Genomic DNA, 12,469 nt, shown 5'->3' on the forward strand with positions numbered 1-12,469 from the left:
TGAACGAAGTCGTCTTGACCTTTTCAGTTTATGCATGTGGTTTTATCAGCGTGCTCCTTTGTCTGGCCGTCACTCTCGTTTGCCAGCCCTCATGATCTCCAACGCTGCTGATATAGGGAACAGGTGATGAGATAACTCGTTCCAGCTGAGGTATCTTCTCACCTGTCTGCTGCTTCATGGCCGGCTCCTGCACACGCCCCGTCCGCAGGGAAGGCGTAGACCACGCCCCTCTCCACACACCCCCAATTCCAAGCCTTGATGCTGAGTGCCAAGCAGGGAGGTAATGGCTCCCATTTTTACACTCTTTGGTATGACACGGCCGGGGTTTGAACTCACAACCTACCCATCTGAGGACAAACACTCTAACCACTGAAAGGAGACCTCCAGCATCCCACAGATTAATTCCTTTTGTAGCCACAATCTTGTGGTTTTGGTCACTATTTAAAAGCTCATGGCCATAGGTGAGGGTAGTGACGTAGATCAACCGGTAAATTGAGAACTTTGATGGACCGATGCAGAGACCACATTGATCCGCCTGTCAATCTTACAATCCATTCGTCCCTCGCTCGTGAACAAGACCTCGAGGTACTTCACCTCCTCCACTTGGGGCGGGATCTCATGGCCGACCTGAGGTTGTCACAGCACCCTTTTCCGGGGAAGAACCACGGACTTGGAGGTGCTGATTCTTATTCCAGTTTCATACTCAGCTGGTAACCGACTGAGTTAGAGCTGAAGACCATGTCTCGATGAAGCCAGCAGGACTACAGCATTAAAAGGTTTCAAAATCAGCAAAGCATAGAGGTCACGGAATTTGCTTGATTTCAACTATAAAGCGCTCTAAAAACCTCCAATGTTTTATACACATGCAATAAGTACATACTGTATGCAACGTAGTAACACACGTACACAATAACATGTAATATTCACGTATTTGGTCATTTTAAGCATATGGCGGCGTAATGATTTCAGAGACACATCACAACGTTTATTTCCCTCAACAACATCAACTACTACTACTCATGACAGACTTCATGAAAGCCAACAACTACTTTGGGGCAAATGATGATCCAGGACATTACATTTTTGAGCCTGAATATAAGGAGGATGAACACAATTTTTGAGAAGTCGAGCGATAAGCAGATCCAGCAAGTAGCACTATTGCTAAGTGCTAAACAAGGAATACAGACTACGAAAATAAGGGAACTATGATGATATGTTGCCCGGATTATGTTTTGTTTTAGTTTGACTCTCTTAGTTCTGTTTCAGCACCCCTGGGTTTGTGTTTCTTGGTTGCATGGTAGCTAATTATTTTCATCTGCCTTTGAATAGTGTTCGGGACGCTCACCTGTCCCGGGAACTCATCAGTGAGCTATTTATTCCTGCCTTTCGCCACACTCGGTCTGGCTGTTTTCTTTGCTTCATGCAACAAGTTACGTTAGGTGATTCCTGTAATTTTTTATTCTTGTTCCTGTGCTAAGCTTAGCCACAGCTTCCAATACTACCAGCACACTTTTCTGTTTATTTGTTATTCCTGGCTAATTTACGGAAAATAAATAATCTTCCTACCTGCACACTGCCTCTGGAGTTCCGTCTACATCTTGGGGAAACGATCCGCGCACAAACATGCGACGCCAACATAAAAAAAACAATCACTTACTGTACAATGTCTGCTCTCACTGGGATGCTAACTGACTGGTTGGGATTCCCATTTAGATGAATTAGTCATAATCCTCACGCAGGCAATACGAAAAAAGAAACAAGTGTCTTTGCGTGTCTTTCTCGCCATCGTCGAGTCGAAATTGAATGTTAAAGTTGTCCAGTTTCTCGGCTTATGGTCACAACCTTCTACTATACTAATTTAAGGCATGATCTATAATCAAAAATTAACTTTCACCAACTCCGAGGCGATGCAGCCGCTTACCGCCTCAGTATGTCAATAGTTGAGAAAAAATAGTTCTCTGCAAAAAATAGTTCTCCGCATTAGCGCTTATAACAACAAAATCGCTAAAGATTGGTTAATATTTAGGTCATGAGATGTAAAGGTTGTATTGTTACCGGTTTTTAAATATTTATTAGAGCGCTATATGGATGTAATAAAGTACTTATTAGCTGCATTGTTAGTCACGTCAAAGCAGACTTGGACCTCAGTAAAACTAAAATAATGCTATTCGGTAACAGCAGAAGAGAAAGTCAAATACAAATAGATGGAAAATAAATAATAATGATAGGTATAATTGATGATAAAATGAACTGGAAATCTCACGTATGAAATATACAACATAAAGTAGCAAGAAAGATGTCAATAATAAATAAAGCAAAATATGTTCCGGACCAAAAATCACTTCATATTCTCTACAGCTTACTAGTGTTAGCATATCTGAGTTACTGTGTAGAAATATGGGGAAATAATTACAAAACTACACTTCATTCATGGGCTTCACGGTGGCAGAGGGGTTAGTTAGTCTGCCTCACAATACGAAGGTCTTGCAGTCCTGGGTTCAATCCCAGGCTCGGGATCTTTCTGTGTGGAGTTTGCATGTTCTCCCCGTGAGTGCGTGGGTTCCCTCCGGGTACTCCGGCTTCCTCCGGCTTCCTCCCACCTCCAAAGACATACACCTGGGGATAAGCCCCTCCAACTTCCAAAGACATGCACCTGGGGATAAGCCCCTCCCACCTCCAAAGACATGCACCTGGGGATAGGTTGATTGGCAACACTAAATGGTCCCTAGTGTGTGAATGTTGTCTGTCTATCTGTGTTGGCCCTGCGATGAGGTGGCGACTTGTCCAGGGTGTACCCCGCCTTTCGCCCGATTGTAGCTGAGATAGGCACCAGAGCCCCTCGCGACTCCAAAGGGAATAAGCGGTAGACAATGGATGGATGGATGGCACTTCATTCATAAACCGTGTTACAAAAAAGATATAGAGAACATTCAAACACTTTATTCATTGAATCGAAGATGCTGAAATTCCACGAATAGTGAATTTGCAAACAGCTAAAAATATGCACAAAGTGAACCACAATCTGCTACCCAACAATATATAACAATTCTTCTCAACAAAAGAAAAGTATAATCTTCGAGAAAATGTTTCATTTATAACATTTGTACACACGTACAAAACTTAATACCTATAGTATATCAATATGTTAAATGATGGTAATGGATTAAGTAAATAAATCAAACAACGTACTAATATGATCCACTTCAAGAAACTCTTCAAACTTAAAGTCCTACTGAAAGCCACTACTAGCCACCACGCAGTCTGATAGTTTATATATCAATGATGAAATATTAACATTGCAACACATGACAATACGGCCGCTTTAGTTTACTAAATTGTAATTTTAAATTTCCCGGGAGTTTCGTCTTCGAAACGTCGTGTAATGATGACGTGTACGCAAGACGTCACAGGTTTTTAGGAAGTATGAGCGCTGCACACACACACAGCTAAAAGTCGTCCGCTTTAACGGCATAATTACACAGTATTTTGGACATCTGTGTTGCTGAATCTTTTGCAATTTGTTCAATTAATATTGGAGAAGTCAAAGTAGAAAGATGGAGTTGGGAAGCTTTAGCCTTTAGCCACACAAACACACGGTGATTCCTTGTTTAAAATTCCTGGAGGTGAAACTTTCCTATGGATCAGAGCGCGGTCAAGAGAACATGGATCCCGACCACATGTCAACCAGCAGGTTTCAGTGAGAAAATTGTGGTAAAAAGTCGCTTCTTACCGGAGATCAGCTGAGCTTGTGCCGCCCATAGCTGCCGTCGACTCCCCTGAGACACTGGCGTCAAGACACTCATGGACACACCCTTCCGACTATCAGGTAATAATAAACTCACTAAAACACTAGCAACACAATAGAAAGATAAGGGATTTCCCAGAATTATCCTCGTAAATGTGTTTAAAAACATCAGAATCCGTCCCAATGCAATCGCATTTTTTTTTAAATTCCTACTCCGTCGCTATCAATATCCTCAAACACAAATCTTTCATCCTCGCTCAAATTAATGGGGAAATTGTCATTTTCTCAGTCCGAATAGCACTTTTTGTTGGAGACTCCCATTAAAAACAATGTGAATATGTGAGGAGCCCCCACACTTGTGACGTCATCGTCTGCGACTTCCGGTACAGGCAGGGCTTTTCTCTTAGCACCGACAGTTGCGAACTTTATCGTGGATGTTCTCTACTAAATCCTTTATAGCAACAATATGGCAATATCGCGAAATGATGAAGTATGAGACATAGAATGGACCTGCTATCCCCGTTTAAATAAGAACATCTCATTTCAGTAGGACTTTAAAGTGTTTACAAAGTATAATGAAGAACCATGATAAACATTCTGATATCTCATCAATCCATTCATTTTCTACATAATCTTACTCATCTCACCATATGACATAGAACTTACTTCACTAATTATTATTTAATCATTTTATTACTGATGGAGTGTATTGTGAATGAATTGAGAAACAGGAAGCGAACAAAAGTTTTAGCAACTGCTATATAAAGGAAAAGGTGTAGGATGTATTAAGCACTGCTTCTTTCTACTCCTTTTCGATTATGTTGAATAGAGGAACTGGAAATTGTATATACAGTTGTGATCAAAATTATTCAACCCTCACACAATTTTGGTGTTTTAGCAAGTTGGACATTTATTCCGTATTTTGTTTATAGTCTTGTCAAATAGACAAATACAACTTAAATAGTAACTGTATTTTACAAAATACCAAAAAAAATACATTTTTCTTAATATCTCATTGACAAAATTATTCAACTCCTTGAAGATCATAACACTTAAGAACAGAATTTGAATAAGGTCTTTTCAATCAGGTGTTGAAAACACCTGTAGATGTGATTAGAACCATAACGAGCAACACTTAAACGGATTGAAAAAGACTGTGACGCTCAGCTTCTTGGTGTATTCAATGGTGTATTTGCAACATGGTGAAGTCCAGGGAGTGGTCAAAGAAGTCAAGAGAGGAGGTCATTTCTCTTCGTGAGAAAGGATATGGATATAAGAAAATAGCAAAGACATTACACATTCTAAGAGACACAGTCGGGAGCATAATTCGCAAGTTTAAAGCTAAAGGCACAGTGGAAACACTACCTGGGCGTGGTAGAAAGAGGATGCTGTGTGCCTACAGTGGTGAAAAACCCCCGGGTAACAGCTAAGGAACTACAACAGGACATTGCAGAGGGGGGAACGCAGGTTTTGTCCCAGACAATAAGGCGCACACTACGAGATGAAGGCCTCCATGCCAGAACTCCCAGGCGCACACCACTTCTGACTACCAGGCACAAGACAAATAGACTCCAGTATGCCAAAAATCATCTGGAGAAACCCCAAAGGTTTTGGGAAACTGTTCTATGGAGTGATGAGACAAAACTGGAACTCTTTGGGTCTATGAATCAAGGTTATGTCTGGAGGAGAAAAAATGAAGCTTACAAAAAGAAGAACACCTTCCTACTGTTAAGCATGGTGGGGGGTCAATCATGCTCTGGGGCTGTTTCTCTGCCTCAGGTACCGGGAATCTCCAGCGCGTTCAAGGCATTATGAATTCTATTTCCTAGCAGGATATATTAGCTGCAAATGTCATGAAGTCAGTGAGGAAGCTGAGGCTTGGGAGACGTTGGACCTTCCAACAGGACAAGGATCCCAAGCAACCTCCAAATCAACATCAGAGTGGTTGCAGAAGAAGGGCTGGAAGACTCTGGAGTGGCCTTCACAGTCACCAGACCTAAATCCTCTAGAAAAGCTGTGGTGGGACTTGAAGAAGGCAGTTGCAGCACGCAAGCCCAAGAATATGAATGAACTGGAGGCCTTTGCCCAAGAGGAATGGGCTTAAATACCTGTTGATGGTTGCAAGAAGCTTATGTATCACCTTTGAAGGATGTCATTACTGCTAAAGGCTGTTCTACTAAGTACTAAAGATGCATGTAACTAAGGGGTTGAATCATTTTGTCAATGAGATATTAAGAAAAAATTCCTTTTTTTGGTATTTTGTAAAATACAGTGTTATAATTTAAGTTGCATTTGTCTATTTGACACATCTTTATTTGATATGACTATCAACAAAATACGGAATGAACGTCCAACTTGCTAAAACACCAAAATCGTGTGGGGGTTGAATAATTTTCCTCCCAACGGTAACATGCTGTATGCTTGCATGTTCCAAATAAACACAAACTCAACACGTATATTCCAGGTTAGAATGCATACACTGTACATAAATGAAAGACGTGTTCTTGTCTTACTTAGTGAGTGTGAATGACAGGAAACTTTCTAAAAAAAAAATTTTGTTCCCCTTTAACAATCTTCAATTATGTACTTAAAATAAAATAACACAGAAATGCCCTCAGAGATTAAAAATACATTCTCGGTCTTTTAGGTGGAATGACTTCCTATGAGGATGGTTGGCCGAGTGGTTCAAGTTAGAACTTTCTCAGATAGCCACGAATCATTGGAATGCGTTGAAGCCCACACTGAGATGGTCCACATGATGGCAAGTAGCCTTCTGAGAAGACCTGTGTGCGAAAGGTGATTATGGTATTTATCTGCCGACAAGAGGCGAAGGCAAGCGGCTGCCTGTGCACAGATAATGGATGACCAGCCCATCATTCAGCACTGATAAAGTCCCGTCTCTAAACCCCTTTGGCGACAATATCATGCTCAGGCTGCAAAACGCTGACGTGGTTGGGCTCATTAAACGCATCATGGCTTAAAACATAATATTGGACTTTTTGCTAAGGTAGAATGTTATTTGGAACTTTCAGCTAAATGAGATCATTGTTGTGTGATTGTTTTATACTGTGGCTCTCCATTAAGAAGCCTAAAACACATATTGTATTTTCGTATAAAACCTTTTTATCTCTCATGAGTGACAAGCATGACTACATTGTAATAAAAAATGTTCTTGTATTAAAAATCATCAAACATTTCTTCATAACTGGACCAATGACCATTTCTATGAAGATTGTAATACGTACTGAGATGCTGTGTAGGAATTTAGAATGTCATGAAAAGTATGGATTTTAGTAGTGTGAAAATGTTTGAACAAGATTTGATTTGTTTTGCTTTGCAATAGTTCGAAGTGGTCAAGAAATGTGGATTGATTCTACTTTAGTTCTGTGGGAATTTGTATTCCAGAAATGTGGATTTTGGGGAAATAGTAAGAATTTATGGCATGTAGAAAATGTGTTAAAGTTAAAGTACTACTGATAGTCCCACACATACACAGTAGGTGTGGTGAGACTTATCCCATTTGACTTATCCCCTTGTTCCACCCCCTGGGAGGTGAGGGGAGCAACGAGCAGCAGCGGTGGCCGCGCTCGGGAATCATTTTGGTAATTTAACCCCCAATTACAACATTTGATGCTGAGTGGCAGGGAGTTAATGGGTCCCATTGTTATAGTCTTTGGTGTGACGCAGCCGGGTTTTGAACTCACAACCTACCGATCTCAGGGCGGACACTCTAACCACAAGGCCACTGAGCAGGCATTAGTTAGTAATAATAATAATAATGGATTAGATTTATACAGCGCTTTTCTGATCACTCAAAGCGTATCACAGAGAACTGAGATCCCATCATATCATTAATTGACTTTACGTATATGGTGGTAAGCGACATTTGTAACCACAGCTGCCCTGGCGTAGGTAGACTTAAGGAAGCTTGGCTGCCAATTTGCACCGACAACTCTTTTGACTACCAACGGCCATGACTAGGATGGGGGAAGGTGCAATTAAAGCTGAAACCCTCAAGCGGCTGACACGGCCGCGCTACCATCTGAGTTACGCCGTCCCAAAGATTCTTAGTGAGATGAAGGAGAAATGTAGAATTCGGTAAGTTCATTTCTGTTGGAATTTTGTTGTCGTCCGGTGGGAATTGGGGGTCATTTTTCCCGATAAAAAGATCCCCCTGATCAAGAACTCCCTTGGTGCTCTGGGTGCATCTGTTTAAAGTAAAATCAGAAACCTTCGGGTTGTGTTGGATCACTCCATGTTTTTGAAGGGTCGCTGTGGTCGACTGACCAAAAAGTGTTTTTATCATCTCAGAAATATTTGCAAAGTGACAAATTTGTTCACGCATTCATTTCGTCTCATATTGACTATTGCAATTCTCTTTTCACTCTTTTCAACAAGTCAATGCTAAAGAGACTTTAGACTGTACAAAATGCAGCTGCCAGACTCTCAACTGGTGCACCCAAAACAGCCCGTATCGCCACCGTTTTATCCAGTCTTCATTGGCTTCCAGTAGAATTCCGCATTGAGTTCCACATTTTTGGCTTGACATTCTGTGCGTTGCTTGGTGGGGCCCCTCAGCTATGCCCCTCCTCTTCAGGGTGCAGCCTCTGGTCTTCAAGCCAGGGTCTTCTAAAGATCCCCAAAACTCATTTTAAAACCCATGGAGACCTGGCATTCCAGGCCAAAGCTCCCCGACTCTGGAACAATTTGCACCAGTCCCTCCGTGATCTTGTCTATGTTGAAACTTTTAAGAAACATTTGAAAACTTTTTAGGAAAACTTTTAGTTAATGGACCTTTTAACTATTAATTTTAATCCACTTTGTATCCTTTTTATGATGTTGCTCCTATTGTTTTAAATTGTTGTTTTACTTCACAGATGTTTTGTTCAGCGCTTTGTGATTTTATCTGTGAAAAGGACTTTATAAATAAAATGTACTTACCTTTTTGTGGTTGTTGTTGCATATAATATGTATTTGAAGTAAAATTGTGGGCTTTATTTAAAAGTGGAAAATGTTTGGCTGAATGAGAGGATGAGATAAGTATTAAGATGGAATTTGTTTTAAAAAATGGGGGATTTCGCCATGCGATGAGGTAGCAACTTGTCCAGGTTGCACCCCACCTTCCGCCCGAATGCAGTTGAGAGAGGCTCCCGTGACCCCAAAAGGGACAAGCGGTAGAAAACGAAAGGATGGAAAATGTGGAATTTCGAAAAATTCCCAATTTTAAATTCAATAATCTTGTTTCTTAGATGAGAGGGCTGGGATATAGGGTAAAAAAGTAGGACATTTTGAAATGGGGAATATTTACATGGACCAGTTAAATGTTTGCATCATTAGGACATTTTCAACTCTAGTGCTGAGGGAATTCATGTTATGTAATGTGGGATTACAGGAATAAGTGGAAAAATTGTTTGGCCCAACGTCCTGAACAGTGGTGGGCCATGCGTTTCCCACCTAGGCCTTCAGTGATGTCCGACTTCAATGAATACCTCTCAGCACGCCATAATTGATGTCCCCACGTGAACTTTGCTTGGGAAATACTATACGGAAACACATTTACTGAGCATTTAATCCCCTTAACAGCGCAAAACAGGTTATTTTCTGGCGCATTTAAAAATCAATAAACCCCCATCAGCTATTAAAACATATCTTATGTTGTACTGTCAAAATTAAGATTGCAAAAAAACACATTGAACATGAAAAAAAAAAATCAAGAAATAAAATATTTGAACTCCCAATTTGTAGAACCTATTTTGACGCCGTATAAACCAGTGTCAGATTGATTCGAATGGAAATGGCGAGCATGTCCCCATTTCATCACCAGAACAGCTGATCTAGCTTCCGGGGTTTGCCAACATTATCTCACAAGATGTAGTTTCTCTTTAAATATCCTTCTTGAAAATGGCCTTGCAAATATATATCTGCCACCTAATCAACTTTGGTTCTCCTTCTCTGCTATCCTGGTATGTCTATGGCGCAACACTTCCACTAAATTGAAACCTGTGATTGGATACTCACTTTGGAATGACAAGTGAGTATCCAATCACAGTCTTGTCATCAGGCAACCTAGATAGGCTACTGTCAACATGTGATCTGATTGGCTATTGCAACTGTCTATCAACCCTGTGTGTTCTCAAATTCATCCGCTAACGGTCCGGATGAGTAACCAATCACAGGACGTGTCAATGTCACATTCAAACTTAGGCCACCTACAAGGCCTTACTGACAACTCGTGATCTGATTGGCTATTGCAATTGTCTATCAACTCTATGTGCCCGTTCACTTACAGTGCACGGACGCCTGCATTGTTGATTATGAAGGACTCGGGCAGAATCCGTACAGAATGGCAACATTTAAATTTTCCTGAAGGAATCAATAAAGTACTATCTATCTATCTATCTATCTATCTATCTATCTATCTATCTATCTATCCATCTATCTGTCTATCTATCATAAGCTAGCTGAATTCTAAGAACTAACAGCAGCACTGGAAGGAGCATAATATGACATGAAGAGCATATGAATACTTTCAGATATTTAACAAGATAACTAAATCAAAAAAATGCTTTTATCTTTAATCATGATGATGATTTCTGGTTATGTTCGGCCAACAGAGAAGGCCTTGCTGGCCCTGACGGCACACCACTGGAAAAGGGGTAGGATTAAATGAGCTCTGCTTCTTCCTACTCCTTTTCGGAGGATGTGCTATAATGGAACAACTGGAATTGTGTAAGATATTGGACACAATGTGTTGTCAAGCTTGTGAGATGCGATGCAAGTGTCAGCCACTCTGACACTATTGTTTTTGTTTTTTTAAACGTTAGGGCTTCACGGTGGCAGAGGGGTTAGTGCGTCTGCCTCACAATATGAAGGTCTTGCAGTCCTGGGTTCAATCCCAGGCTTGGGATCTTTCTGTGTGGAGTTTGCATGTTCTCCCCGTGAATGCGTGGGTTCCCTCCGGGTACTCCGGCTTCCTCCCACTTCCAAAGACATGCACCTGGGGATAGGCCCCTCCCACCTCCAAAGACATGCACCTGGGGGTAGGCCCCTCCCACCTCCAAAGACATGCACCTGGGGATAGGTTGATTGGCAACACTAAATGGTCCCTAGTGTGTGAATGTTGTCTGTCTATCTGTGTTGGCCCTGTGATGAGGTGGCGACTTGTCCAGGGTGTACTCCGCCTTCCGCCCGATTGTAGCTGAGGTGGCACCAGCGCCCCCCGCGACCCCAAAGGGAATAAGCGGCAGAAAATGGATGGATACTGTATATATAAATGTATGAATGTGTATATATATATATATGATATGTGTGTATGTGTATGTTTATATATATATACATGCACTGTATATGTATATATGAGGTAGATCACCTCGACTTGGTCCTTTATTAAGTAATTGATTAAGGTTGAAAAACTTATTGGGGTGTTAGCATTTAGTGGTCAATTGTAGGGAATATGTACTGTACTGTGCAATCTACTAATACAAGTTTCAATCAATCAATGCCTACTGAGCCTATGGTGCTATATTGTGGCTCAATGTGCCATATTTTTTTTTTGTTTTAATGTATTATTATTTAATATGTATTATTGTTTTAATTGCTTAAGAGATATTCCTGGCACTGAATTTGCTCGTTGCTATTTTTATGTTTTTGTGCATTATTTTTTGCCGTAATCATTAAACAAACAGGTTACTCATCAGTTACTCAGTACCTGAGTAGTTTTTTCACAACATACTTTTTACTTTTACTCAAGTAAATATTTGGGTGACTATTCCTTACTTTTACTTGAGTAATACATCTCTAAAGTAACAGTACTCTTACTTGAGTACAATTTCTGGCTACTCTACCCACCTCTGCCTATGATGAAAATTACAGACCTCTGTCATCATTTGAAGTGGGAGAACTTGCACACTCGGTGACTGACTAAATACTTTTTTGCCCCACTTAAGTGTTTTCTTTGGGTTGAGGTCATATGACCAAAAAGCTGTTGATTTAAAAAAAAAAAAAAAGAAAAAACTGGAAAATTTAACACATGAGTCGGCTTTAGCAGTGATGAACAAACAATATGAAAGTAGGTCTGAGGTTCTAGGTCACATGACTAAAGCTACTGACAATTGAAATGTTCTTAGTGAGCTAATGACAAATACTTTATTGACGGTCCCTTAAACTAAAGCACTTGTCAGCAGGGACTGACAGACTTGGCACGAGTTTTCAGTGCCGGGAACAAACAGTCAGCCTGGCTGGATGTTGAATGTCTGTTGAATATCCAACTTCTGAACTCATTTGACCTCTGTTCGGCATTTGGCCATCACTCCAGCAGCACTGAGAGAGGACTCCGCCTAACTACCTTTAGGTAAATGTTGCAATCGTCAATGCCAACAAAGAAATTCACAGAAAAAAACGTTAAAACGTAGGTAAAGTAAGGCTCCACTTTTCCAAAAGTTATGGTAGCTTGATGCTAATATACATTGGCTTTGCTATTGACATGCTACTGGTTAGCATTAGCAATTTCTCATGACGTTAACCCCCCACCAAATGAGTTGATTAAAACTATGACTAAGACAAATGTTAGAATCAAACAGCTGATGCGTAATGAATCCAATATTTACAGTATGAACACTTTTTTGGGCGCAAAAAAGAAACACTATGAATTTACACTACTGCCATCTAGCATATTGGACTTGCAACTGTAAATAAAATTACTTGTAAATGATCATTTGGTAATAA

This window comes from Nerophis ophidion, linkage group LG20, assembly GCF_033978795.1.
Source record: "Nerophis ophidion isolate RoL-2023_Sa linkage group LG20, RoL_Noph_v1.0, whole genome shotgun sequence".
NCBI classification, from domain to species: Eukaryota; Metazoa; Chordata; class Actinopteri; order Syngnathiformes; family Syngnathidae; genus Nerophis; species Nerophis ophidion.